Genomic DNA, 27,294 nt, shown 5'->3' with positions numbered 1-27,294 from the left:
ACTGTGTGCCAGTGAAGCCGTGACAGAATGCAGAATAATCACTTACTTCTTCGATAACCGACTCTTCATGTACATAATTCATCAGACACTAAAACCTGAACACTGCTCTGTTCTAGCTTCTCAAATGGGAAAGATGGATGGATGGATGGATGATGGATGGATGGATGGATGGATGGATGGATGGATGTATCATGAGAACCCACTGGAGTAGAAACGAGATGTTTCAGGCGGTTCTGGAGCAGTGAATTAGTAGGGGGTTAAATGTTACATTTGTGATCTTCTAAAGTTCTGTTTACATTTCTTTCAGATTTAATTATGCAAAGAGCTTCACTTCCCGTTGAGTATTTAAAGCCCGGATGTTTCGCTCCAGCTTTTCATTTTTCTTTAAGACTTTTTCCGTTTGGTCCAACCACTGTTGCTGACTTCCAACCAAAATTTGAAAACAAGGAAATAAAAACAAAAACAGGAGTCTGCTGTCAAGTCACCCACTACTTCCTGACAAATCCAAACCAAGACCGGTTGTTTACCACCAACCCAATGATTTCTCACATGGAAACCCTGGAAAATGTCAGACATGTTTCTTTAGGAACTTGTGTACAGATGGATATTTAACTTTATTTTAATGCTGGACTGCGGTTCCAGTCACTGCAGGTCTAAAACGCTGCCAAATACATTTTTAAAAATGTATTAAATCTTTCAGAAGATCTGTGGTTTATGGTTAAATTCCTTACTTCTTTCACCTCTTCATGTCTTTGCCTCAAACACATCAACAGTAATTTTGAAAAGATTAATCAAATTAGCAGCTCTTTAATGGAACAACCATATAAACTGTAGTAACCTAAAGAAATGTTTGATTAGTTTTATTAATTAAGTTAATATAGCAAATTAATAAATATTGTTAGTTGCTTGAAGGTTTGAGGGCATATATTGACCCTTAATCTACCAGCTCAAGCAAGATTTTAAATCTTATAATTTATATATTTATGTAAATATAATTTAATTTAAATATATATTTATATGATATTATGGGCAGACTGTCTCAGTAACGGTAGTGGTCATGTGGGGACATCAGCTTACACATGATAAGAGATGCTGCAGTACCCCATTATCTGAGTTAGGAGGAGCATATAAATATTGAATCCCGAAAAGGGAGCCCTGAGGAACCCCTCATGTGGTCTTTTTCTCTCAGATTTATAATTCAAATAACACAAAGTAGTAAAACTTTGTCAAACCTTTTAGTCTTTCCAGACTGAAAGTGTAACCAGAGTTGTTATAAATCTATCTCCGATGATCAGCCACCTGTAGAAAGAATTCATTTTCTAAGTGGCCTTTAAATAACCTCAATATTATCCTAATTATCCTATTATCATCTTAAATCATTTCAATCCTAAGTGATTACAAAACAGCACATCACAGCTTATATTACTAACAATTCCCTGCGTCTGACCTAATCCTAAATTTAAATCTAATGCCCTATTTTTATGGTATCTATTATACCTTGCACAGAAGGAGGTAATCCAGGTTAAAGCCATTAACCCACCCAGTCCAATTATTAAATATAGATCAACTCAAACCAAGATAAAGGAAACCGGATTATTTGGGATCACCCGGGTTAGTGACTGCTGTTATAACCAAGTGAAGACCAGGACCGTGCTTCACACACGTTGATCAGGTTCTGACTGGTCTTTCACCTTTAGGTTTCCCTCTGACATAACAGCTTAAAGAGAGCAAGAAGAGGCCAAAAATGTAGAGTGCCTCTGACACACATACAGACGCATGCATGCAAGTGTGCAACCACACACAGGCTTGCTGCGCTGCCGTTGCACCACTCTAACATCGAATATGCATGAAATTATATAAGACAGACTGTTATATAACAGACCCCTCCACTAGACCAGTGTTTTCATGCTGAGGACTAGGACTAATGAAGCCATCTTTGCAGGGGCAGAACATAGAAACAGAGGAGGAGGAGACGGCAGCTAAATATAACTCCTCTGGCCTTTAGCAGCATCCCAGGAACAGGGGTGAAAGCAGATTTGTGGGGAAATAGTTCGAAGAGGAGATAATTTTATATGTTTCCACATTTCAGTTTCATCAAATAAAACTTGAGACGATCAGAATCCTGGGATACAAACATTTCACAGCTAACCCCATTTAGTCCAGGACACTGAACCTGTCTCCTTCCTGAAGGATATTTCCATCTTTATAACTATTTGTATTCTCAAAGTAACTAGTTCAATCTGCAACACTGTTGAAGTCATATTTCCTTGTAGCAAAAACAAGGAAATACAGGTCCTTCTCAAAAAATTAGCATATTGTGATAAAGTTCATTATTTTCTATAATGTAATGATGAAAATTTAACATTCATATATTTTAGATTCATTGCACACTAACTGAAATATTTCAGGTCTTTTATTGTCTTAATACAGTGATTTTGGCATACAGCTCATGAAAACCCAAAATTCCTATCTCACAAAATTAGCATATTTCATCCGACCAATAAAAGAAAAGTGTTTTTAATACAAAAAACGTCAACCTTCAAATAATCATGTACAGTTATGCACTCAATACTTGGTCAAGAATCCTTTTGCAGAAATGACTGCTTCAATGTGGCGTGGCATGGAGGCAATCAGCCTGTGGCACTGCTGAGGTCTTATGGAGGCCCAGGATGCTTCGATAGCGGCCTTTAGCTCATCCAGAGTGTTGGGTCTTGAGTCTCTCAACGTTCTCTTCACAATATCCCACAGATTCTCTATGGGGTTCAGGTCAGGAGAGTTGGAAGGCCAATTGAGCACAGTGATACCATGGTCAGTAAACCATTTACCAGTGGTTTTGGCACTGTGAGCAGGTGCCAGGTCGTGCTGAAAAACGAAATCTTCATCTCCATAAAGCTTTTCAGCAGATGGAAGCATGAAGTGCTCCAAAATCTCCTGATAGCTAGCTGCATTGACCCTGCCCTTGATAAAACACAGTGGACCAACACCAGCAGCTGACACGGCACCCCAGACCATCACTGACTGTGGGTACTTGACACTGGACTTCTGGCATTTTGGCATTTCCTTCTCCCCAGTCTTCCTCCAGACTCTGGCACTTTGATTTCCGAATGACATGCAGAATTTGCTTTCATCCGAAAAAAGTACTTTGGACCACTGAGCAACAGTCCAGTGCTGCTTCTCTGTAGCCCCGGTCAGGCGCTTCTGCTGCTGTTTCTGGTTCAAAAGTGGCTTGACCTGGGGAATGCAGCACCTGTAGCCCATTTCCTGCACACGCCTGTGCACGGTGGCTCTGGATGTTTCTACTCCAGATTCAGTTCACTGCTTCCGCAGGTCCCCCAAGGTCTGGAATCGGCCCTTCTCCACAATCTTCCTCAGGGTCCGGTCACCTCTTCTCGTTGTGCAGCGTTTTCTGCCACACTTTTTCCTTCCCACAGACTTCCCACTGAGGTGCCTTGATACAGCATTCTGGGAACAGCCTATTCGTTCAGAAATGTCTTTCTGTGTCTTACCCTCTTGCTTGAGGGTGTCAATAGTGGCCTTCTGGACAGCAGTCAGGTCGGCAGTCTTACCCATGATTGGGGTTTTGAGTGATGAACCAGGCTGGGAGTTTTAAAGGCCTCAGGAATCTTTTGCAGGTGTTTAGAGTTAACTCGTTGATTCAGATGATTAGGTTCATAGCTCGTTTAGAGACCCTTTTAATAATATGCTAATTTTGTGAGATAGGAATTTTGGGTTTTCATGAGCTGTATGCCAAAATCATCTGTATTAAGACAATAAAAGACTTGAAATATTTCAGTTAGTGTGCAATGAATCTAAAATATATGAATGTTAAATTTTCATCATGACATTATGGAAAATAATGAACTTTATCACAATATGCTAATTTATTGAGAAGGACCTGTATTGGCCATGTTTTATCTTGAGATGTTGACAAAAATGCATTTCCTGAGCATGCCTACTCTCAAGCTCAGAGTGCTTAAGACGGACACAAGATAAATCCTTGGATGAGTTCTCCAGGAACTATCAGTTGTTGATGATAGTTTTAAAAATGCTGTCCAATCCCTTCCTAAAGTCCACCCCGTCAGTAGGGCACCAGAGGTTTCAATTCAGATCATCAGACTCAATCAGGCTTCACTTCAACAACCTCATACTGCCTTAAAGAAATGAACAATGAGATGCAGCAGCCTGCAGAGCGACTTAAAGAGCACAGCAGTCTGCCACATAACTGCAGCAGCCTTTCTGCCCAGCGCTGGAATCCACAGCTCTGACATTTCTGCCCACCACAAACCCAACCGGGAACCTTTGGTCCAACTGGGAGAGAGATGGAGATAAATTACAGTGTTTGGGTTTCATGAGGAGAGCAGAAACAGTTACTGGGAGTGTTAGTGGGTTCATGTATACCAAGTCTGTCCCTGTATGTGCAGAGACATGCAACCACATAAGAGACAAACACACATATAAATATGTTCCTGAATCGATAAAGTTTCTTTGAAGGGGTTGAAAGTGCAGTTTATTATGCATGTCCTGAATAATTCTGCAAAAAAAAAAAGAAAATCATAAATAAATATTTTAAGTGAAGTGCAAAATTACAATAATGCACAATTAATTCACAGAACCTTCCTTTACTCCTAAAACACAAGATAAATCTGATTTTATGGACGTATGGAACTGATGTCATTATGACATCTCACACAAAAACTTCAGCACCCTGCAGACGTTTTCACTTCAATCTGGACTGTTTCAGTGAAAGAAACCATACTACTAATTTGCCAGCTACAATGAGAATAACAAACATTTAGAATCCAGATCCATTTGAACTGGAGAAGCTCCAGGCACACAGAGCACCAACCAAGATTTCCACCAGACCATCTATATGGAAGGAGTCCAACCCTCTCACTTCAGGCTGCATCGAGACACTTTCAGTAGAAACGTGTTGGCTAATGGGTTTCAAACACGTAATTATACTGTCACAGAGTTCTGACAGTCTGGAAAAGTCTGGAAAGGCATTGAATGTGGTTGAAGCATTTTCCAGGTCTGCATAAGTGTGAAAAAATTGTAGAAGTACAGAAAATCCATCCATCCTGGAATGTGGGTCTGGAAAAGCATGGAATTTTGACAGCAAAATGGTCTGATAGATGACTCAGAAATGTATTTGTCTTGTTTTTTGGGCCACTGGGATAAAATGTATAATTTTGTGGATAATTGCTAAATGGACCCTCATCACCTGTTTTTCACCTCAGGCTGCAGCAGTGCTGTAGTCGGCCTGCAGAGCTGAGGGTTTTCTGAAGCGAATCACCTTAAGATCAGTCAGTTATCCCACTTTCCTAAAACATGCTTTACTTTGATGCCAAGAATCCCACTTCTTGGAGGAGCATTACCACATTTACATTTTTTGAAAGCTGGACTCATTTGCATACATTTGCATAGATATTTCTGGCATCCCTCAAGTCAACTTTGTACTTAAAATCCACTGAGAATTATATGGTGGACAGCGTTTACTGATGACATTAAGGTAGTCTAACATGAGAACAGACAGAGACAACTGACAGCTGTTTTGATCCTCTTCAAGAGTTTAAGTTAGCAGCGAGGCCTAAAATCACCGAGTTGTCAGCCAGATCCTGTCAGTGACACCCTCAGTGCGCGGCTCAGTGGATGTGACTGTGGAAAACACGTCAGCTCCACATACTTCAAAAGCAAACAGCAAACATATGAGTGACGTTTTATTTCACCTCACGCCGCTTCAGATAAAAGACTGGAACTGGAAATTGTGTCAAAGAGCAACTACAGCAGTGACAAAAGATAATAAACAGGATGTGTTATGATTTATGGGGGTTTTATTTTTGTGCATCAGGATAAATAAAAGATGACAAAAAATAGAAACAGAAGGACTGAAGGAGACAGTAGCAGACATGAAAGAAGACTGAGGAGGTGGTGTGGATAAGGAGAAGAAGAAAAGGCAGGAAGGAGACAAAAGGAAACGACAAATTATAAAACAAATTATAAAAACAGAGGAAAGGGAGGAAAAATGTGTTCTTTACAAGGAAACCATATAATAATGAATTCAATAAACACTCAAAACAGTTATGAATAGCATCACTTACTAATTTTACTTACTGAATGTCCCATTATTATTAATATTATTATTATTATTTGTCAAAAATTTTGACATATGCAAATAATTAGTGATAAGGTTGTTCATTGTATTATTCTTAATATTAAATATTGTAATAACTATTTAAGATTTGTTTATTTATTACATTGTGGTAATTTTGTTCTTCATTAGTTGTTGAATCCATCATGAAACCAAAGCAAGTTTACACAAAACAGGAAAATGCAGGACAGTAAAACAAAGAAGCATCATACATCTGAAAGAACAAGTTCATCATTTTAATTCTAATGTTTGCAAAATATGAGAATTTCAGAGCAGGATGGAAATCTAAGACATTTTTAGATAGCAATGTGAATGTTTCACCATTTTTCTATCAAACACCATTAATTAATTTGACTCATTTTTCGTTTGCAACCTCCCTTTTTTTCAACCTATCGGGAAAATTGTGTGGCCTCTTTCATCAGATATCCATAGGATTTAAATTCAAACATGATCATCATAAAGGAAAATAAGGAATTTAATACGAAACAAATCTCAACCAGTTTTTTAATACTCCCTAGTTTACATGAAATAGACTGTGACCGACTAATGTGTAAACGGATCAGAGGAAATGTTTATTCTACTTTACAGGGACATTATGGGTGTTTTTTCTACAGTGAAATATTTAAAACTTACTTAAAATCACTTAATTTAACTTAAAAACACCATAAAACTGGAATATCAAACAATACTTTTTTAAAATCAGTTAATAGGTCTAGCTAGTTGGCAGTTAGCCTGTTAGCTACATTATTTCCAATTTGGCTGGAACACAGTCAGAAATCAAACATTTTAACATCCTTGAAGAAAAAGTGAGGAGGAATCAGAGGGCAAACGGATGGAGATGTTCGAAGGAGGGAGGAACTGGAATAGAGGGAAAGGCAGGCTGTAAAAAAGAGGGGTTAGACTCATTCAGAGTGACGAAAAGAAAAATACTAAGAAAGCAAAAGTTTAAAAATATGTTCAAAAAGGTGCAGAACTTTATGGATATTTTCCTGTAAATCAGCATCAAGACTTCCACATTATTCAGGACCTCCTGATTGGCCAGAAAAGACAAAATCCCAAATTTCACATTCTGAAGGGAAGAATATAGGTTTCAATATAAACACTTTCATTTAGGCATCAGACTGTTTCTAAAAATGGATGAATTTAAAAGGCGGACAGAAAAAAGCACAATCCCGGTGTTTTGTGGGAAAACTCAGGCCTCTGGCAGTAATTGGCTGCAGCAGTTTGACTAAAACCATAACAAATACTCAGATCTTTCTGATTTAAACCTAAAATAGAAAGCCAGACAGAGCAACAATGACAGTTTAGAAACAAGTGGGACTTTTAGTAGCTATCTTCTTGTTTAACAAACCAATCTGTTTTCAGCCTATAATTCTTTATCCTAGGGTCCAAATGATTTACACATTCATCTATTCATTAATCAATCCATCAACATCCATTTATCATCTGTCAATCTATGTATTTATCAGTCTGAACAGTAATCCTTCCTTCCTTCCTGTGGGTTATTCAGGTTTCATACATAAAGCCTGACCTAGAATTATCAGGCATACAATCATGGTGACCTTTTGCTTTTATACTTATTATATAAAAGTGCTCTAAACGACTAAGAACCCTGGAAATGTGAGCCTAGAAATGTATAGAAAAAATGCAGTAATTTTGAATATTGGCTATTTTAGAGCTTCGAGGCTCTTTGTGTTATAAAAGTGTGGAGTAAGGATTGTTGTTGGGCAGCACTGGAGCAGTCACTTTGTTCATTGGAGAAGAAACATGAGAAACGTTTGAGAGGTTTATATTTCCACATCCTAACAGAGCTTTAACTGTTGTAGAAACCTCACTAAGAAGACAGAACAACCATGAACTTGGTTCTCCTGCGCTCATCCAGGTATTATATGTATGAAATCCATAAAACCTTCCAACTGCCTGCATCAAAGATACTGGGAGACATGAAGTCTGAAGTCTTGACTGCTGAGCGCTAACCACTGCTAGCATGTGCTAATCCCAGCTCACTTGACTGACAGGAAGCATGAGATGCTAGCCAGCTGCCCTAGCCTTTAAGATTTAATACTCTGAAAGGGAGTGAGTGAGCTAGCGTGGAGCTAATCACTCCTAATGCTTTGCCTCTAGAGTTAGCTCCAGAGATGGCTAGCTAATCCGAATGGCTGCAGGAACAAGCTCAATCCCCCGTTTTAACAAAAATGTCAAATGCAGAAAATACATCCTGGGATAAAGATTAGAGGATGAGAACAGAAACTGGTGCAGAGGGAGGAGAAGTGGTGCTTTTAGCTCTTGCTTGCAGTAAGGTTGACTGTAGCAATTTTCTCTCAACAGGAGTGTTGAGGGGAATGTAAGGTTTTAATGTAAGGATGGAAAAACTGTGAAAAAGTGTGAGACAGTCTACTTGCTTATTAGTCAAAAGACTTGAACCACTCTGAGACCCCTGCTGTTTCCTGTGTGAGGAAAGGAAATTATGTAATGCTGGTTGGGTCACATTTATATCTCAGTAGCTCTTGTTTTGAGTGCTTGTATGCGTCTGTACCAGGGCTTCACAGCCAAACACCTGCTGCTCCCTTTCAATCTCTCTATCCCCCAAAATCACAGGCTGGAAACCAACCCATCCTCCTCCTCCTCTTCTATTTCCTCCCGCTCCTCCTCCTTCCGTCCCTCATGTTTAGAGCCTGAGAGGAAGGGCGCTGACATGAGCTGCAATCTTTCCATCACTCCCTGCCTCAAGCAGGAAGCCACCGAGTGACACGGCAGAGGCGAGCCACCTGTTCCTCCCTGACACAGTGATTGGGGCTGGAGAAGAGGAAGGCCGTGAGGATGAATAAAGAGAGGGGGATGCGTAAGAGGGAGAAAGGTAATTAAGATATGAGAGGAAGACTTGAGAACAGATCTGGAGCAAGAAGTTTAGAAAACTACAAAAATTTAATGAAAAAAAGGCCTGGAGAGATAAGACTAAAACAAAAAGAATCGAAGCAAGCAAGAAAATCTGACAAAGCTTAAGAAAATGGGAATGAAGGGGAAAAAGATGACAGGAAGGGGAAGTTGCATATGAAGAAGTCTGGAAACAAGAGGCATTTAAAAAACAAGGGAACGGGACAGAACGATGCAAAAATGCCAAAAACTGGGTTTCTACACAAGTTCAGTTTTCAAAACTCCAAACTTTTTCAAGTTCAAATGTTTGGATCTTTAACTCCAGACCAATATTAAAGCAGTTTGCTGTTTTGTGGTGTTTCTAGTTCAGTATCATCCCCCAGTAAATCTAAATGTGACAAACAGAAATTATTTTCAAGAAATAATCAGATCTTTAAACCAGATCTTTAAGATAGAGGACCGGAGCACGTGCTTCGAGTGATGAGGGATCAAACTTCTGAGCCTTCCTTGGAAAGCTTTTACAGGTTATTAAAAAGATGGCTGTTGAACCTCAGAACAGTGGACCACATCATTACCCTCACAGAACCACGGACAAAGTCCTGGGAGTTTGGTTCTCCTGTCCATATATGTTTTTATGGATCTGGAGATGTTTATGGCTAACGTCGTGTCTCTTGAGGTATTTTATGATCCAAGTCTGTGGAGGCACAGGGTGCTGTGGCTGCTGGCAAGGAATCTCCAATGGACCTCAGGGTTTTATCTCTGCTGTTTGAGGATGATTTGGTTCTGTTTACTTCTTCAGTCTGTTGCATCCAGCAGGCACTGCAGCAGTTTGAAGTGGCTGGCATGAGAGTAAATTCCTCTATAGCCAAGGCTATGGTTCTCAACCAGGAAAAAAGTCTCTAATCTATGGTCCTATGGTCATGAGACATGGATCATGACTAAATGAACGAGATCCTGGTTAGAAGCAACTAAAGTGAGCTAGGAGGCAAGGCTCCACCTCACAGATAGGCAGAGGAGCTCTGTCGTCCTGAGGAAGATCGAAGAACAACTGCTGCTGCTCCACATCAAAAGAAATCCTCTGATTGTTGTGACATCTGACCAAGATGCTTCTGAAGCAGCTCCCTTCTGAGGTTTTCTGGACAGGTCTCACCAGGAGCGGCCCCTGAGATTCTCCCACAGGGGTAAATCTGAGGGTAATGTAACTCATGTTATCATACTGTGAGAATGTCATACTGGCCCATGCCTAGGGGTAAGTAAACCTGTGTGTCGTCTGCATGGCATGCAAAACAACAAGATGGGGGAATGGATTGATTCCTGAGGACAACACAGGAGATTAGGTCTTTTTCACCAAGCTTCACCGACTATCTGTAAAAGTTCTGTAACTAAAATAAGATTAAAGTCAGTGCGATATAGATCCTTTAATCCCAACAATGTGCTCCCAACGAAAGGCGAGAACATTTTGGTGTACAGCATTAAAAACAGCTGATGTCTGAAAACAAGAGGATGGCAGATTCTCCAGAATCAATACAAGAAAACAGGAGTTAAATCCTCCTGGACCAAAAAAAACAGAGGTCAAAATAAAAGACCTTCATAAAGCCACAAGATCTACTGATCAAGACCACTTTAACAGATTTCTGTAAAGTTGCACTGCCTTGAGAAAAATATTGGAGAAAATAAATGTTCTGGATCGAGATGTCATCCATAAAAATAATCTTGTGTCCAGACAGATGCACACATATACTAAAAAGTAAGATATCTGACACAGAAGCAGATGAATGCATGTGTAAATGCAGAAATGCATGCACTGATCCAAAGTTTCACCTCTCATGCACATGCACACCTACAGAGCATGTGCAGGAAGTGTGCAGGCTGCAGCAGCAAAGATGTTATTTGCATGAGGAATGATGCGGAAGCAAAACCAAAGCTCTTTATTGTACCGCACTGTACCCAGAAGCACCATTCTGCACACACTCTCTGTCTAGCTGACACACACAGCGACACACACTGCTTTCCATCCCATTTGAATGTACAAACAAAGACGCCAGTGGACCTCTGGTTGCTTAGAGGAAACGGGAACCAAACTAACTGCTGCTGTTTCGGCAGCATTCACATCCCTTGGTACTATTCAAAGTCTGCCGCTCTGGTATCTCCGTCTGGGCCCAGACACACACACACACACACACACACACACACACACACACACACACACACACACACACACACACACACACACACACACACACCCAGAGATGAAGACCAATCTTGTTCACACAGCTCTTCATCAGTACTTCTGATCATAATTCCCTTCTTTATGCGTTGCACTCGCTCTTCATGCAATGCTGTCAAGGGTGCAGCGTGCACCACTTGTACCAAGCTGTGGTCACCATGGGAACAGGACACACACTTCCTCTACTTCCTCTTCACCTCAAGGCTTTTTCTGCCATCTTCGTCAGAGCGAACGTGTATCTGGTGTTAGAGGAAGTGAACGTGTGAATGTTCCAGTCATTTCCCTGTCTGCCTTTTAACCCAACAGAGACCCATCCTTTTCTAATTATTTTGTTCACACCACTTTGTTTTGTTTTCAGTGGACCCACAGTGGTTACCATGGCATCCACATCTCTATCTGCTTCTTATTTTGTCCATTTCATTTAGATTTTTCATTTAACGGGTTTGGAGTTGTTATGCACCAGTGGTGGCCTACTGGTTAGAGCAGGAGGTTTGCGTTCTGGACACAAGGGGCCGGGTTTGTATCCCACAGATTACCACTCTGGGTCCCTGAGCAAGACCGTTAGCCCCAGAATGCTCCCCGGGCGCCGCACAACGGCAGCCCACTGCTCCCTATAAGGGATGGGTTAAATGCAGAGGGTCTAATTTCCCCTCGGGGATCAATAAAGTATCAATTATTATTATTATTCAGGGCTGTTTCTATCAGATTCAGGTTCTGCTGTGTTCTTATGGCTGTTTATGTTAAACCAGCCCCATCTCTATGTTTAGTCTTATTACTACAGCATTTCATGGCTATTACAGTGCAGCTATCTGGAGCCTTTACAGCAGTTTTGGTTCTTTGTGGTTGGAGAATTATATCATTGACCAATTTGTTCTTGTATTGAAGTTCGGGTCTGTCTGAAGGACTGAGCGCCGGGCTGAACTGAAGCCCAAATATATGAGCAAATAAAACTGGTCACTCTGACAAGATGGGATGTATTAAAAAGATACCATCCTCCCTCTCTGTCCCTCTGTCAGAACCTTGGCATTGGGCTCATATTATCTGCTAGCTTAGGCAGAACCAGAACCAAAGCAAAGTGGAGCCCAGAAAGTAGACAAAGAGGCAAAAATGAACGGTTGGTGAAGATAAGAAGGTCGGTCTCACCATTAAATCTCAGCAAACACTGAAAATAAAGATTTACATGTCCAGCTGCACAAACCCATCATTACTAGTACTTATTAGTACAAAATGTGACATTGTACGCTACAAGATGACTATGGTTTGTTGCTGAAAACATGTTTATTAACTAGGGAAGCGATCACACAGAGAAGAAAGAGGACATTGGTCCCAACAGCAGTCACACTGTACATCTATCATCCATCAATCCATCCATTGTCTATACCCTCTTGTCAATGCAGGGTTCTGGGGGGGTTGGGACCTATCTCCAGCAGTCATTGGACAAGAGGCGGGTATGCCCTGGACAGGTCGCCAGTCCATCACAGGACAAACAACCATGCACACACTCATACCTAAGGCCAATTTAGAGAGACTAAGTAACCTAACAGTCGAGTTTTATCCGGAGTATCCGGAGAGAACCAACGCATGCCAGGAAAAAACATGCAGACTACCAAATTTCAATAATTAATTATTTGCAAAACTTTCCCAGGCAAACAAAGCGGTTATGTGTGTAAGGGAACGGCTGCCAACCAAGACAATAGGATGTGAAAAATATCTCAGCCTTAAAGTCATAGCAGCCACAAGGTCCCCGTTTGCATCTCATTTTTTATCTGCCTTTCTGACATCATCACTGTGAAGACACCACATCCTGTTGATAACGCTCATACATCAAATCGTTGCATAATGTTCACTTTATATTCACCGTTCTTCAGCTTTCCTGGGGAGAAAAGGTTAAAATGACGGCACATTTGGCCAGAATTGCTTCCTACATTAAAGAGCTCAAATTAAAGACTGCATTTGTCATTTCTGGACCTGTCTGATGCAGACGGAGTGAATGCCTTGCACTCAGCACGCTCTGCAACCACTGATGCTGCACATCCGGCATTGAGAGCATGTCACAGTGTGCACAGCAACAGCACTGTGCAAAGTTTACAGGCCCGGAGGATTGTGCTTTGAGGTGCTGATAGTAATCTCTGCTTTACATGATCTATTTCTATGCACATGCAAACGCAGACTCGTGGGTGGCAACACACACTTCACAGATGAAGGAAAGGTGAGATAGGTGGAGAGGAAGAAGGATGATGTTAGGGAGGCACAGTTTATCTCCTCCTTGATACCAAATGCTGGTAGGTAGGAAGAAGAGATACAATTCAGCCACACACACACATGTACAATACATCTGCTGTCCGGAGCTTAATAAACTATCCCAGTAAGCAGCTTCAGCTAAATCAGTTAAAACCTTCACAAGTTCTTCTTTTTGTGCTGGACAGCTTTCCATCCAGCTCCAGCAACATCTGATTTCGTGTTCTTTACGCTGTTGATGCTTTTTTTATGATGTTTTATCTCATGTTCACACAAACCAACAGGACAGGAACAGCTCAGATTCCCCACTAAAGGAATAGTTCAGATGTCCTGAGAAGGTACTCTGAGGAGAGGATATGAAAAACTACAATATTTTTTATAAATAACATTCTGTTATTGTGCAGCTAACATTTATAGTCAGCCCCCTTGTTACTTTGATACCCCTAAATAAAACCAACTGTCTATTCTGTTTCTGGCCTCAGAGGGTCTTCAGAGAACATTAGAGAATAATCAGCATCATGAAGACCAATAAACACAGCAGACAGGTCAGGGAAAATGTTCTGGTTCATCAAAGCAGGGTTAAGTTCTACAACAACATCCCAAGCTGTGAACATCTCCCAGAGTTCTGTTCAACCCATCAGCTGAATATGAAGAGAGGATGGACCAGCTGCAGACCTACCAGGACATGGACGCCCATCTAAACTGACACCAAGGGGAACATTAATCTGAGAAGCAGCCAAGAAGCCCACTGTCACTCTGGAGGAGCTCCAGAGATTCACATGAACTCCACAAATCTGACTTTTAAGGGAGAGTAGCCATGTAGGAGACCCAGTCTTCAGTTTAAATAACCACAGATTATCTATAATTCAAAGGTTTTACATATTTACATGTTTATATGTAATAATAAGACTTTATGAAAAGTTGATATTGCTGTTTTAACATAGTAGAAGCCTGCTGTGGTCATTGATCTCCTCAGATGAAATATCTTTTGTTTTAGTGGAGTTATTTATTCTATGGAAGATAGTCACTACTCAGAACCTCTCCACAGACCCCTCCCTATGAAATCTGAACTAACTCCTTTAACATTCACACTTAAGGTCCATGGAAAACCTTTTTAACCCAAAACCGGCCTGTACCAAAGCACTCACTGTGGAAACTTTAGAATAAAATTGGTTAATAAAAACCTAACAGTTTCCCTATTTTAATGTAGACAATGTATGAAATAAATGTCTAGTTTAGCATTTTTAGCTGGACACATTTTCCTAATCTGTCTCTAACAGGATAACACAGCATCATGTTCAACTCTTTTTACTTTACATCTATATTTTTACAGATATCAAATGCTTTTCTACATTTAGCATCTCCTGGTCCATTAAGGGCTGTGCTGTGTGCAGAGAACAGAATTGGCTCATTAAGCAAATGATTCAGAACATGACTGGAAAAACTTTATTTATTAGACGGAAGATTTGTCATTTACACTCACAGCCGTGACCACACCTCTGATAACGAAGCTGAGTGGTTGTCATGGCAACCAGTCATGAGAAAACGGTGAGAGTCTGAACGGTTAAACGAATGCATCCCATCTGAGTTCCTCATTTCCTTATTGGAATCAGCCATTTTAAATCATGGCTGTTATTATGTGTTTTTGTTATTACAATAAAAGGTCCTTTAAAAATTGTCCTCGCCTCATTTTCAGGAAGGACCTCACAGCGAATCGTCACTTTTCTTCTTTTTCAAAATTAATCCAATTGTGGCTTTTAAAAGGTGACAGAAATCAAGTTTTATCCTCAGATTTCCCTACAGACAACATCAGGTTAAAACAAATCCTGCTGACGTGTGTGTCGGCCCAACATGTGTGTGAGAACCAGAACCAACCAGCACCTTCACTTCCACATGTCTGATCGCCTCAGTTAATCATAATGCTTCATGTTTAATGTGAGTTCATCAGCGCATACATGTGCTTTGATTACTGTGTGCTATCAGTTCATTAGAGGCATAGCAGGTAATATTGTATGGATCTTACCCTGTGGAGCCGTTTGTCCTCTAGTCCGAATCATCAGGTCCACAATCTGCCACTGGACAAGAGAGAAAAATACAAAGTTAGCAGAGTTTAATCATCCTGAATGTTTTAAACCCGTGGTATCCGAGAGACGGACAAAACTGTCAGGTTGGGAGCGCCTCAATTTCTTTAGAAAAATGGAAAAATACATTTCTTAAGACATTTTTCATTTTGATCTGCTCAATAATATAATAATCATACAAAATTTTCATGAAACGAACAAAGTAATCTATTTTTGTAAAGAAGGGGGGTTGATTGTTTTCAGGGTTTAACCAGGTTTTATAAATGGGGGTGTTTAAGGTTCTTTTTACTAAACAAAATTAATTATAAATTGTGTAAAGAAACAAAAAGTGTTGAACCCATTTTTATAGCGAAGTGAGATGGTTGAAGTGAGGTGGGGTTTAATAAGTGTCTCGGAAGCAAAGAAAACGTCAAACAACATTCAATATAACGGCCAGTTTTATCTCACTAACTGCAGCAGCTACACATGAACTGATGACCAGCATTAAAAAGCATGAAAAACATGAAATCTGTTGCAAGCAAGATGACATTAGAGACAAAAAAACATCATGTCCATAAATAACAGAATAATACAGCGAGTAAAAACTGGCTGATATGATCCAAATGATTAGAACATCTAGCCCAGATGAAAAAATATAATCACACATAAGCTTTTTGTGATGTGTTTTAAACATGTTTGAGACAAATTAGGTTAGTTTCTCCCTGGCAGGGCTGGCCAGAGGTAGAAGCAGACTTTGCGGCCACTTAGGGCCTCCTTCTGGCAAATACAAACACGGCAGTTATAGAAAGACTACAGTAAACTGTTAAAGTTTAAATATTTTGTCGTAAATTTAAAGATAATTTCATAGTTTCTGCTGCTTTTGTCTGAGTTGGGCAAAAGTTTTATGCCCATTGTAACTTTTTATAAACAGATCAGTGAAAATAAATAGTAATAATAATAAATGATGTTATATATCTATCATATAGTCAGTTTAGTTGATTGTTGGGTCACTCATTAACTGTAAAATGAGTTGTGTTAAATGCAGAATGTGAACAATGATCCAACATGGACTGTGTGAAAAGGGCCCCAGGAGGCCCCAGGATCTCATATAACCTTGGGTTGCCTCTGCGTAATGATAAAAAAACACATTTTTTATTTGAATACAAATGTTTTCCACAAACCACCAGTCAGATTAAGGAATTGTTGTTCCACAGACACAGCTAGAATAGCAACATTTTTCCAGTTAATCACTAGTTTCAGATTCATCTGGAGAGATTGAACTGGATGGATGACAGTTTTAAATGGAAAAGGCAATTAATTAACAGATTTTCATCATGTGGGTTCAGTCCTAAACCTCGGAAAACACATCTTCAGTGTTTGTTGTTCTGCAGGTGAACTCTGACCCTATCGTCACCACTAACTGTAACAAATCCAAGCAGCAGAAGCAGATTTAAATGTAGCAGAGTTTCTGACTTTCTGTCTCAAAGCCCACAGGAGTTTCTGTTTGGTTTTCCCCTCTGAGGTTTAATTTTCTGTGTCTTTATCGTTATCGGGGGCCATGCAGATGAAATTACCACAAAGCTCCAGTTTTTCAGTTCCTCATGACCAGCGATAGTTTATTTAACAAATATATCTAAATGTATGCTGCTCAGAATGTTGTTTGAAATATATCAGGATGTCTTGTATTCCTGCATGCTCAGGAGGAACAAACTAATCGCTGAGTCACTAAGAAGCTTATTGCATTTTATTTTTATTTACTCTACAGAAACATACCTGATGTGCATCATTTTAATTCCCCACATCTCCAAACATCTCCCCCGGACAGGTGCTCTAAAGGTCTGTAGGTATCCAGAGTTTAAAACGTAATTATGAGTGAAAGTGAGAGTTCAGAAATGTCTGAGATCTTTGCAGCAGCGACATGTTGTGGATCTGGTTTCATATTTGTGGGTGCACAAATACATATTTCTCATTTTCACTGTAATGTGTCGGCACTAAATAGCGGCTGTAGATTCTCAGTGACTAATACTAAAAGCTGCTGCTTGCGGCGCTTCATCAGGAATCTCTGTTTAACCATTTTACAGCAGAGCGGTCATTTAATATAAGTTATGTTATCTACAGGCGGGAGGAACTGATTGGCCCATAAGCCAAACTGCGATGACCAAACCAACAATCTGAAACTCAAAAACAGAAACAGAAAGTGACTCTGAAAAGCATGGTGTAACTCCAGGTTTCTACATTTAAAAACTGATTAAACTTTTCCGAACATTTTCCATCTTTGATGTGACATAAATCCTGTATAATTCAACTGAAAAACAAACCAGTCTGATTAGGTACCCTGGTTGACCACCTTTAAGAAATACTTTGCTGAAGGACCCTCTGATTCAGCATCCAGTCTTCTTTAGGAGAAGTCTATTAGCATCACACATCCTGACTTGGCAACATCTGCCCACTCTACCTGCAAAACTTCTTCAAATCTTCCATATGAGAGGACATGTCCTGTCAGCCCTCCTTTAGGAGACCCATATATTTCCTGTCAGATTTAGTTCTGGACTTTGGCTAAGCCGTTTCAAAACTTTAACTTCCTCTGTTGAAGACAGTCTTTTGATATTGAAATTTCTGAAAGTCTACAATCCAGACAGGATTACTCCTCTGGTTTATTTCTTTGCTGGGGAACACCAACGGCTCTGTGGTTTTATACTTAACAGCTTTTTATTGTAGAAAACAGTAAAGAGGTGACTGATTTATTGTTGAAGTCTTATAGTGACTGAGAAAATGCTCAAAAAAGCAGCAGCGTCAGATAGTTTAGACTTTTAATCAGAATAAAGCATAGCATCCAGCCAAGGACAGAAACCTAAGAAACAAAACATTTTTTAGCCTATTTTAAATGAACACTTTGTGAATGGTTTAATTAGCATCCAAGCTCTCACTGGAAATTAGCCAGTTGTGACATCAGCAAAGCAGAACTTAAGTGTGCATACTGACGGGACACATCACAGCAGAGGAAAACCGAATGTTGGCTGAGTCGTTTGGGATTTTCTGATTACAAAACACTGACTTTGCTCCACTATCTGATGCATAAATGCATGAAGTGGGACTAATTACAAGCTGATGAGAATGTAGGCTAGTTTAGGTGAAGGTCTCAGTCTTTTCTACAACTCTATCTGCATCATGAGATTTTTTATTTAGTTAAATGTTTTTTTTTTTTTTCGTACTCGTCGTCTTCCGCTTATTCGGGTCGCGGGGGCAGCAGACTCAACAGAGACGCCCAGACATCCCTCTCTCCAGACACCTCCTCCAGTTCCTCCAGGGGGAGCCCAAGGCGTTCCCAGGCCAGCCGAGAGGCATAGTCCCTCCAGCGTGTCCTGGGCCGTCCCCTGGACCTCCTCCTGGTGGGACGTGCCTGGAACACCTCCCGAGGAAGGCGTCCAGGAGGCATCTGGTATAGATGCCCGAGCCACCTCAACTGGCTCCTCTCGATGTGGAGGAGCAGCGGCTCTACTACGAGCCCCTCCCGGGAATTTTTATTTTTTATTTTATTGAATTTTGAATTTTAATTTAGTTACATTATTTTATCAGCTTGTTTCCTCCTTGTTCTTCTGTCTTATCTCCATCCTTATATCCTTCCATTAGTTTTATCTTCTTCTCTCCCTTCCTCGCCTCCTCTGTCTCATCCCCCAGGTACCAACGTACCCTGAGAAACTGATCAGCCAGATCACCAGACGTCCTGTCTGCACACGTGTGGGTGTGCTTTATGATTCAGCCCTCGGTGACCAGAACGATCTCGGGTTTCCTCACAGCTGCAGGGTAAACGCACACAAACATGAGTTCAATCAAGCGATTGCATCACGAAGCAGCTGAATCCAAATGTTTATGGCGGGGCAGACGAGCTCTTTGCAAACATGCATGTTGTTTGTCAGAGATGATCCACCAGCAGGAGTCCCAAACGCAGCCGTGACAACAGCCTGGGTGAGGCCAAAACACACAGCAGAGCAGGAGGGGGACAGTATTTACCTTCTGTTGAACTTCAACATGCAAAAGGAACACAATTCAAATAAAAATATTATTCCAGGCAGCCGTGTAGGAAAATGACAATGATCTTGTGGCATAGTTGGCAGGAGCTCTCCTTAAACACAGCAATGACCTCCTGGAAGAACCAACAGCTTAAAGATGTAGATGTTCTACCCATGCTGTCTGGGAAATGACTAAATATTCTAGTTGTAAACTGTTTCAACTAATGCAGCATTTAAGTCAATATTTATTCCCTTTATAAGGACGGATCCTTGGTCTGGTTCCACAGAAACTAAAACCCGTCCTGTTCTTTCGTTTTTCTTCTTCTTTGCATGAATAAAGTTTGGTTGCAGGAAAAACTGGTCAGATTGTGTATTTTGGATGAATTTAAATTTCTCATGATGTATTTTTTTACTTCAAGCTTTGAACCATAAGATGGAGAAGTCTGCCTCCCTTCAGCTTTTTTGTGCCATTGATCCTGATGCATTTTTACACTTAACACTGTTAATGTAACTTGATTTTTATGTTTTTATTTCCTGGTTTTGAAATTCTTCCATAATTTCATCTTTTGTTGTTTTCCACTAACTAAAGATATTTATTGTTACTGTAAAACAACTATTTTCCATTGGTGGGATGGAAACTATAACATCTTGACGACATTTAAAGCCTTTGAGAAACAAAGAGAATTATGTTAATTCATAGTTTTGATGCCTTCAGTGTGAAGCTACAATATTCATAGTCATGAAAATAAAGACAACTCTTTGAATGAGAAGGTGTGTCCAAACCTTTGGTCTTTACTGTATTTTTCTGACCCTTGAAGCACATTTGCTCATATGTGAAGTTTTGTACAGGTTTTCATGAGATGCAATCGTTTTTCTGTTCCTTGATCTTCAATCATGGTCCATTATCCACTAAACTGTCCATCTATCCACAGAAACTGAGGTTTTAACTGTGCCACTTCATCCATCTTTCATCCATCTGTCTGTTCAGCCGTTTGTCCTTCATCCATATGTCTGTCCTTCACCAAAAACCTTGAAGAAGAGGGTCTCAGGAGGGATACTGATCTAATGTCTCAGCTGTCACGTTTCCATGTGGAGAAGCAGCAGCTTTGCTCTGAGATGGGTGGGACACAGTCATTGAATCTTTTGTCCTCCAGCTGATGCTAAAAGCAGAAAACAATTGGAAACAGGCAGAGAGAAAGTAGAGTCATAGGTGTCTCGATACTCTAATGGCGGTAACGACCTTCAGCAGCTCCATGCCACAAAGCAAAGCATGGTCCAGGAATGTTAAGGAGCACAACAACAAGTTTGGAGAGTTACCTTTGTCTTCAAATTCTCTAAAACTCAATCCAGTCAAGCAACTATTGATGTGTTGGAGAAACACGTCATATCCACGGAAGCCCCACGTTGCCACGTCAGGGCCCCAAAGGAGCTGCTGCTAACATCTTGCTGCCAGGTGCAACAGCACACCTTCAGGGGTGTGGTGGAGCCCATGCCTGAATAGGCCAGGGATTTTATAGCAGCAAAGGAGGGACCAACAAACTATTAGCAAGGTGGTCATAAAGTTATGCCTGATGGATGTAGGCAGACCAGAGCTTTGCCACCACTCAAAAGCAAAGCACTTTCTTTCAAAGATACTTGAACAGAAGGTGTAACCTGAAGGAGAGAAACCAGGTCACCCTGGAGGCTGCTTTGGAGGTAAAGGTCACTGTAGAGCACTTAGTGATTCAGCCTGGAGGTTCAGCCTAGAGGTCAAGTCCTGGAGGTCCAGCCTGGAGGTTCAGCCTGGAGGTCCAGCCTGGAGGTTCATCCTGGAGGTCAAGTCCTGGAGGTTCATCCTGGAAGTTCAGCCTGGAGGTCAAGTCCTGGAGGTTCAGCCTGGAAATTCAGCCTGGAGGTTCAGCCTGGAGGTTCAGCTGGAGGTCAAGTCCTGGAGGTTCAGCTTGGAGGTTCAGCCTGGAGGTCCAGGTACTGCAGGCTTCCAACTACCAGAAACTCACCAAAACATTAACCACATTTGTAAATAAGCAATATTTGACCCAAAACAACAAGTAGAACCATGAGCAGAAGAAGGAAGACATCCAAGATCCTTGTTTAGAGAGGAGATAATCCACACATTCATCCATCTGCAAAATTAGTTCCCCAGATAGTCCAAAGGACATGAAGAAAAATCAACAGACAGCTGCCTAATAGCATGTTATGGTTCCCCTGTTGGACTGGTCAAGAAATGCAGTAGAACTGAAGCAAAGATTATGTGCATTCACAAAGTTCTACTGGGTCTGGTTTCAACAGCAGGGGAACACTGAAGCTTTCATACATCATAAACTGCCACCTAAACATCCCAATAAAACTTGAAAAAACATGAGTAGAAGAGAACGTCTCCATCTTTAAGCTGTGGGTTGTCCTGTGATACCCGACGAGAGCTTCGGTGTTTGAACCAGGATTTTCTCTCGGCTCTTTGTTCTACCAAAGGAGAACATTTAGTGCTTTAAGGTGCCTCATCCGTACATGTGATGTTCCCCAAACACATCAGAACGCCGTGAACGCTGAGCTGAAGGGAAAGCTGAATGTGTTACCTCTTCACACCATGCCGTACATCTGCAGTCATTTCAAATTCTCCAGCTATGATGTGTGTGCCGAGATAATTGGCAGCAAATGTGAGCCGAACATGTGCGCAGCGAAGCAGCTGCCAGAGAGGCAGCTGTACCGACCTTCTGCACAACATGCATCAGAAAGGTTCAAATATAATGCAATCATCAAACAGAATGAACATGCAACACTTATGTAAGCCTTAAAGGGACAGATTAGGCACATGTAGTCATTTCAGCCTCTTTGGACAAATCCAGATTTTATATTAAGATAACCAGAAGCTCATGCTGCAGATCCACACATGCTAGGCTTTTTCTGTGAAGACAGGAGTAAATCCATCAAATATAGAACCATTAGTTTTAAAGTCAGATAAGAGGAAGATTGGGCTGTTTAACTACAATGATGAGAGGCTTTCAAACCTCAGCTCTGAAGCATGGTGGTGGCAGCAGCATACTGTGGGGCTGTTGTACTGCCAGGGACTACTCAAGCCTGTGGGGAAACCGTTGTCTCTGTCAACAGTGGATGAAATAATGAAGACAGAGGAGCTCCTGCAATTCTCCAACTTCACCTCAGATTAATAGCAAGATGGTTGAAATCTGGACACAGTTGGGAGATCCAGCAGGAAAATGATCCCAGTACCACATCCAGACCAGTTTAGAAAGGATCAAATAGGCCAGCAATAAGCCTCAACCACAACCCTGCTAGAGAAAAAGTCGGGTCTACCAGTTTCAATGAAGTCCGCCGGTTCCGCCTGCAAGGGAGGTCAGATATCAGCCAGAATGAGATGCAACTGGGGTGTATGTATAATTCTGACCCTTTGTGGTTTAGAGAAAATCCACCATAAATCCAAACCAGCACTCCCAGAGACATCCAGGTCCATTATGTGTGAACAGAACCTTTTGACCAGAACTGGAGCGGTTCCACATTATGGTTCCCTCTTTTAAGAGGAGTTGTTTTACCCAACCCTGACTTTTATTCTGCATGTTTCGTAAACAGCACAAGCAGCTGATTCAGAACCTGCTGGTACCACCACTGGACCCGCTCAGAAATGAGACACCAAGCAGACCTTCATGTCTGCTGCTTTGGTAAATCATCCACCAGTGACCCGCAGGAGCAGCTTGGCAGCTCACTCAGGGAGAACGCTGTTTCTGCAGGCGAGCCAGCAACAGTAAAGGTCACGAGCACACCGAAATTAGAGAGGAACAACCGCTGACACAGCAGCTCCTTCGCCTCCAAAACAGAGCCGGCCCAGATGTAGCCGTGATTACTGTCAACACATCTTCGAAGCACACATTCAGGGATCCTCAGCACTCAAGTAATCGCTTCATGCAAACACCAGGAGCACCCAGAAGGCCTGAGGAATGAAACAACTAAATGTTGAGAACAGACAATCAGCTCAAGCATGTTCGCCATGCGCTTCCATGGTAACGATGTGTGTGAGTGTGTGTGTGTGTGTGTGTGTACGCTTGCGCCCACGTACGACACGGTGATGGCCATCTGAGGTGGCTGTGGGACAGATGGTACGTAGGTCGGCCTTCCACGTTGCAGACGGGCGTCCGACCCACGCCCAGAGTCAGCAGCAGCCCGTGTTCTGATGGCTGAAAACCCGCTCAGATGATCCTCAGCTGAAGGTTCCTGCCTACTCTGTGAAGCTCTGCTCTCCTCCAACATCCATCACATTCTGTGGGTTCAACATATCAAGGTTCCTACAAAATTCCAGACTTCTCCAGAATCAGATTTCAGTTTTCAGCCATTTTAGCAAAATAAGCATAAATACAAAACTCACCATTAATTCATTCAGAGGTCAAACTTTAGATGTGAAAACAGACTAAATGTATGGACAGGGGGACATCAACAACTTTTTACAGACCTGGAAAATACTTATTCCATAATTTTCCAATTATGACCCAAAACTCCCGAAAGAATGTCTGTTTTTGGACATCATTTGGTCCACATCCAGACCAACGATGGGATGTGAGGGATTCAGTTTGCACAGAGCTGGGATATCTAGGACTGGTACCGCAGAAATTCTGTTCAAATTATCCAAATTAAATCCACGTTTTTCCTTCTGCTAATTACAGAATATTTTTCATTTATTCAGGCATTAAAGGAAAATCAAATAAACACTTTAAATCAACCCCCCCAACACACACACACACACACACACCTGCCTTTATGTCTGACCCCTGACCCCTCTGAGGAGCTTCCCTCAGCAGAGTCACTTTTCCTGAAGAGGCAGTAAACCTCCTTCCTGGAGCTGCAGCTCTCATGCATGAGGAGCTGCAGGGCCGGGGGAGTCGCTGCTCGAAGACTCCCCTGCCGGGGCCCCTCTCTTGACGGCAACAGGTCATGGAACATTCCCGGAACCAGCCAGCACACCACCCACCATCCCTCCTGCCTCTCTCACACACACACTCAGACATATATATCTGCATGCACAGGAGGGAGGAAAGACAGCGATGAGCAGAGGAGATAAAGTCCCTCCCATCTGAAAAAGCAGAGACTGGGAAACAGCAGCAGCTGTTGGAGAATCTCAGGAATGTCACTTTGATGTGAAACAAGGAAATACCGATCAGAGAGCGCCAGGGTCAAAGAGGAGAGGAGAGAGGAGAGGAGAGGAGAGGAGAGGAGAGGAGAGAGGAGAGGAGAGGAGAGGAGAGGAGAGGAGAGGAGAGGAGAGGAGAGGAGAGGAGGGGAGAGGAGAGGAGAGGAGAGGAGAGGAGAGGAGAGGAGAGGAGAGGAGAGGAGAGGAGAGGAGAGGAGAGGAGAGGAGAGGAGAGGAGAGGAGAATTTATACAGCACTAGTCTTTTCTAGGCTTTAAAAGAGAACCAGGCCTGGATTCACGAATAAAAACAGTGCAGTCTTTGTCAATAAAAACATCACAAAACTGGTACAAAGAAACAAGTTGAATCTCTGAACCTAGCGAGTTCATAAAAGGTCTGTTATTTAAAAATAAGATTAGTTTGATACATACTGAAGGCAGGCAAGCCCTTTTTACATGGAGCTCAAACAATAAATTAGCGTATCATCAGTTTACAGCAGAGCATTAATATTGGAGTCATTCTAAGCTGCATCATTAATGTCGACAATGAAAAGCAGCAGTCCATCGACCGCCCCTTGAGGTACACCCTAAATGATACTCAGCTGCCTATCTGTATGTTCTGATATCAGCTGTGAAACCAAGAAATGGTTTAACTTCTACAGGCAGAGAAACTGTTTCAGTAAGCTGTGATCTACACTGACAAAGACAAAAATGATGCTGTTGAGTCACTGCAATCATGGGTCATATTTTATAGTCAACAACTCCATACAGAAATCAGAACAAAATCACTGGAAAGTGTTTTATAATAATATCATGCTGTTGTCTATGCCAGGGGTCAAACACAGGGGTTTTAGATTAGCAGTCTGTTGTGACAACAAGACGCACAAAAATCACGATGCAGCTTTAGTATCAGTTCTGAATTATTGCAAATGTCCTTCATAAGGCAATAACCAGAATGTGGCCTTTTAGCAGGATTTACGGGATTTGGAGTGCATCCTGAATATTTTAAATGGCCTGGTTCGCCTATACTGGCTGACCTGTTGGGTCTGGATGCGATCAGAGTGCAGCAGCGGTCCAGAACAGTGGAGTAGCCCTTTGGTGAACTGAGGCTTCAAATCGGACGCCAACTTCAGCGTCGCAACGAAATCACACCTATGAGAGCTTTCACTTTTCAAAGCTTGATCTCCACCAACATGCCCTTTCCTCCCTCCTGCCTCCCCTGTCTCCCCTCCGCCGGCCTTTGCAGCCTGCCCGGCCGCGAAGGCTGCTGCAAATTCCTCAGGATATTACGCAACCCGGGTAATCTGCATGCAATGAAATGCTTGCCCGGGGTATTCCCCCTGCATAGCATTACAATTACAGGCTAAACTGGTCAGAAGCGAAGAGGAACGACTGGCATGGCGCAGAAAAAGCCTCTCTGCGTTTGTGGTGTGCGTAAAAATCGTTCCCGGAAGGTTTGGTTTCTTACCTTCAGTGTGGGTAGAATGACAACTGCAGCAGCCCGGTGACAGCGGAACCGATCCCGGAACGAGCTCTGGCGGCTCTCCGATAGCAGAAGATGGTTGGTAGAAATCCACAGCAGGCGGAGGAGAGAGCTGAGGCGAAGAAGGAAGGCGAAAGTTTCGCGTAAAACCAAATAAAAAGTCCGAAATCCGTTTCTAATGTTTGGCTTCCGAGCAGATCTGAGCTGCCGGAGCGCCTCTGCTGCAGACAGACACTCAGTGATCTGGCTCTGTTGTGAGCCTGTAGCTGTGTGTGTGTGTCAGGGTGAAATCAGGAGACACACACACACACACACACACACACACACACACACACACGAGGGTTATTCCAAACGCCACTTCCCAGAATAGCAGCAGAGAGGAGTGAGAGACACGGAGCTGCTTAGAGCAAGAGAGGGAGAGAGAAAGAGCGTCTGTGTGTGTGTGTGTGTGTGTGTGTGTGTGTGTGTGTGTGTTTGTGACGTCGTCGGATCCCCCAACGCGCAACCAGGGCAGAGGGAGGAGGGAGGAGGGGCAGTGGCCGAGGAGGAGGCTCTGTCTGCCGGCGCAGAGAGCAGGATTCCCCGGTCACCTCTGGAGAGCCTTGACTGTCTGTTTCTGCGGTTTTTTTTTTTTACTATTTACACATTTATTCAAGCATTAAGACTTAAATTAAACAGGTCACTGAAACGTCTGTGCTTAAATAAAGATAGAATTGTATCTTAATATTATTTATTCGTATTTATTTGCTAGTGGGAGGGCTGAGCAAAACGTCTTTGATTCAAGCCCCACCTGGGGTCTTTCTAAATCCAGTTTACATGTTCTCTCACAGGCTCAAGAGAATACAGGTGCATCTTAAATTCAGTTTCTCAGAACATTTGTATATCACTTAATACTATTAGAAGATACAGAGATGTCTTTTAATGGCCTCCTCATGAGGACGACTGCTGATTTGACAGCTGTCCAGCAGACAGTCACTGACACCCTCTAAAAGCAGCGGAGACCACCAAAAGTAATTGCTGAAGAAACTGGCTGTGCACAGAGTGCTATATCAAAGAATAGTAATGCAAAGTTTAGTGGAAGGAAAAGGCACAGCCTTTAAAGGATTCTGAAGCAAACCTCATTCA

General features: G+C 41.9%; 1 protein-coding gene across 1 annotated transcript in view; it reads right to left on the bottom strand.

Annotated features, from left to right (window-relative positions):
* hivep2a (HIVEP zinc finger 2a) overlaps positions 1-26,446 on the bottom strand; it is a 116,687-nt gene extending 90,241 nt beyond the window's left edge. The window contains exons 1-2 of the mRNA XM_047387624.1: positions 26,155-26,446; positions 15,511-15,562 (exon numbers count right to left, since the gene is read on the bottom strand). The gene's annotated coding sequence lies outside the window, so the exon portion shown is untranslated. The remainder of the gene's footprint in view (positions 1-15,510; positions 15,563-26,154) is intronic.
* Positions 26,447-27,294: the final 848 nt, after the last annotated feature.

Source organism: Girardinichthys multiradiatus, chromosome 15 (genome assembly GCF_021462225.1).
Source record: "Girardinichthys multiradiatus isolate DD_20200921_A chromosome 15, DD_fGirMul_XY1, whole genome shotgun sequence".
Taxonomy (NCBI): Eukaryota; Metazoa; Chordata; class Actinopteri; order Cyprinodontiformes; family Goodeidae; genus Girardinichthys; species Girardinichthys multiradiatus.
This window is presented reverse-complemented; position numbering and strand designations above follow the sequence as displayed.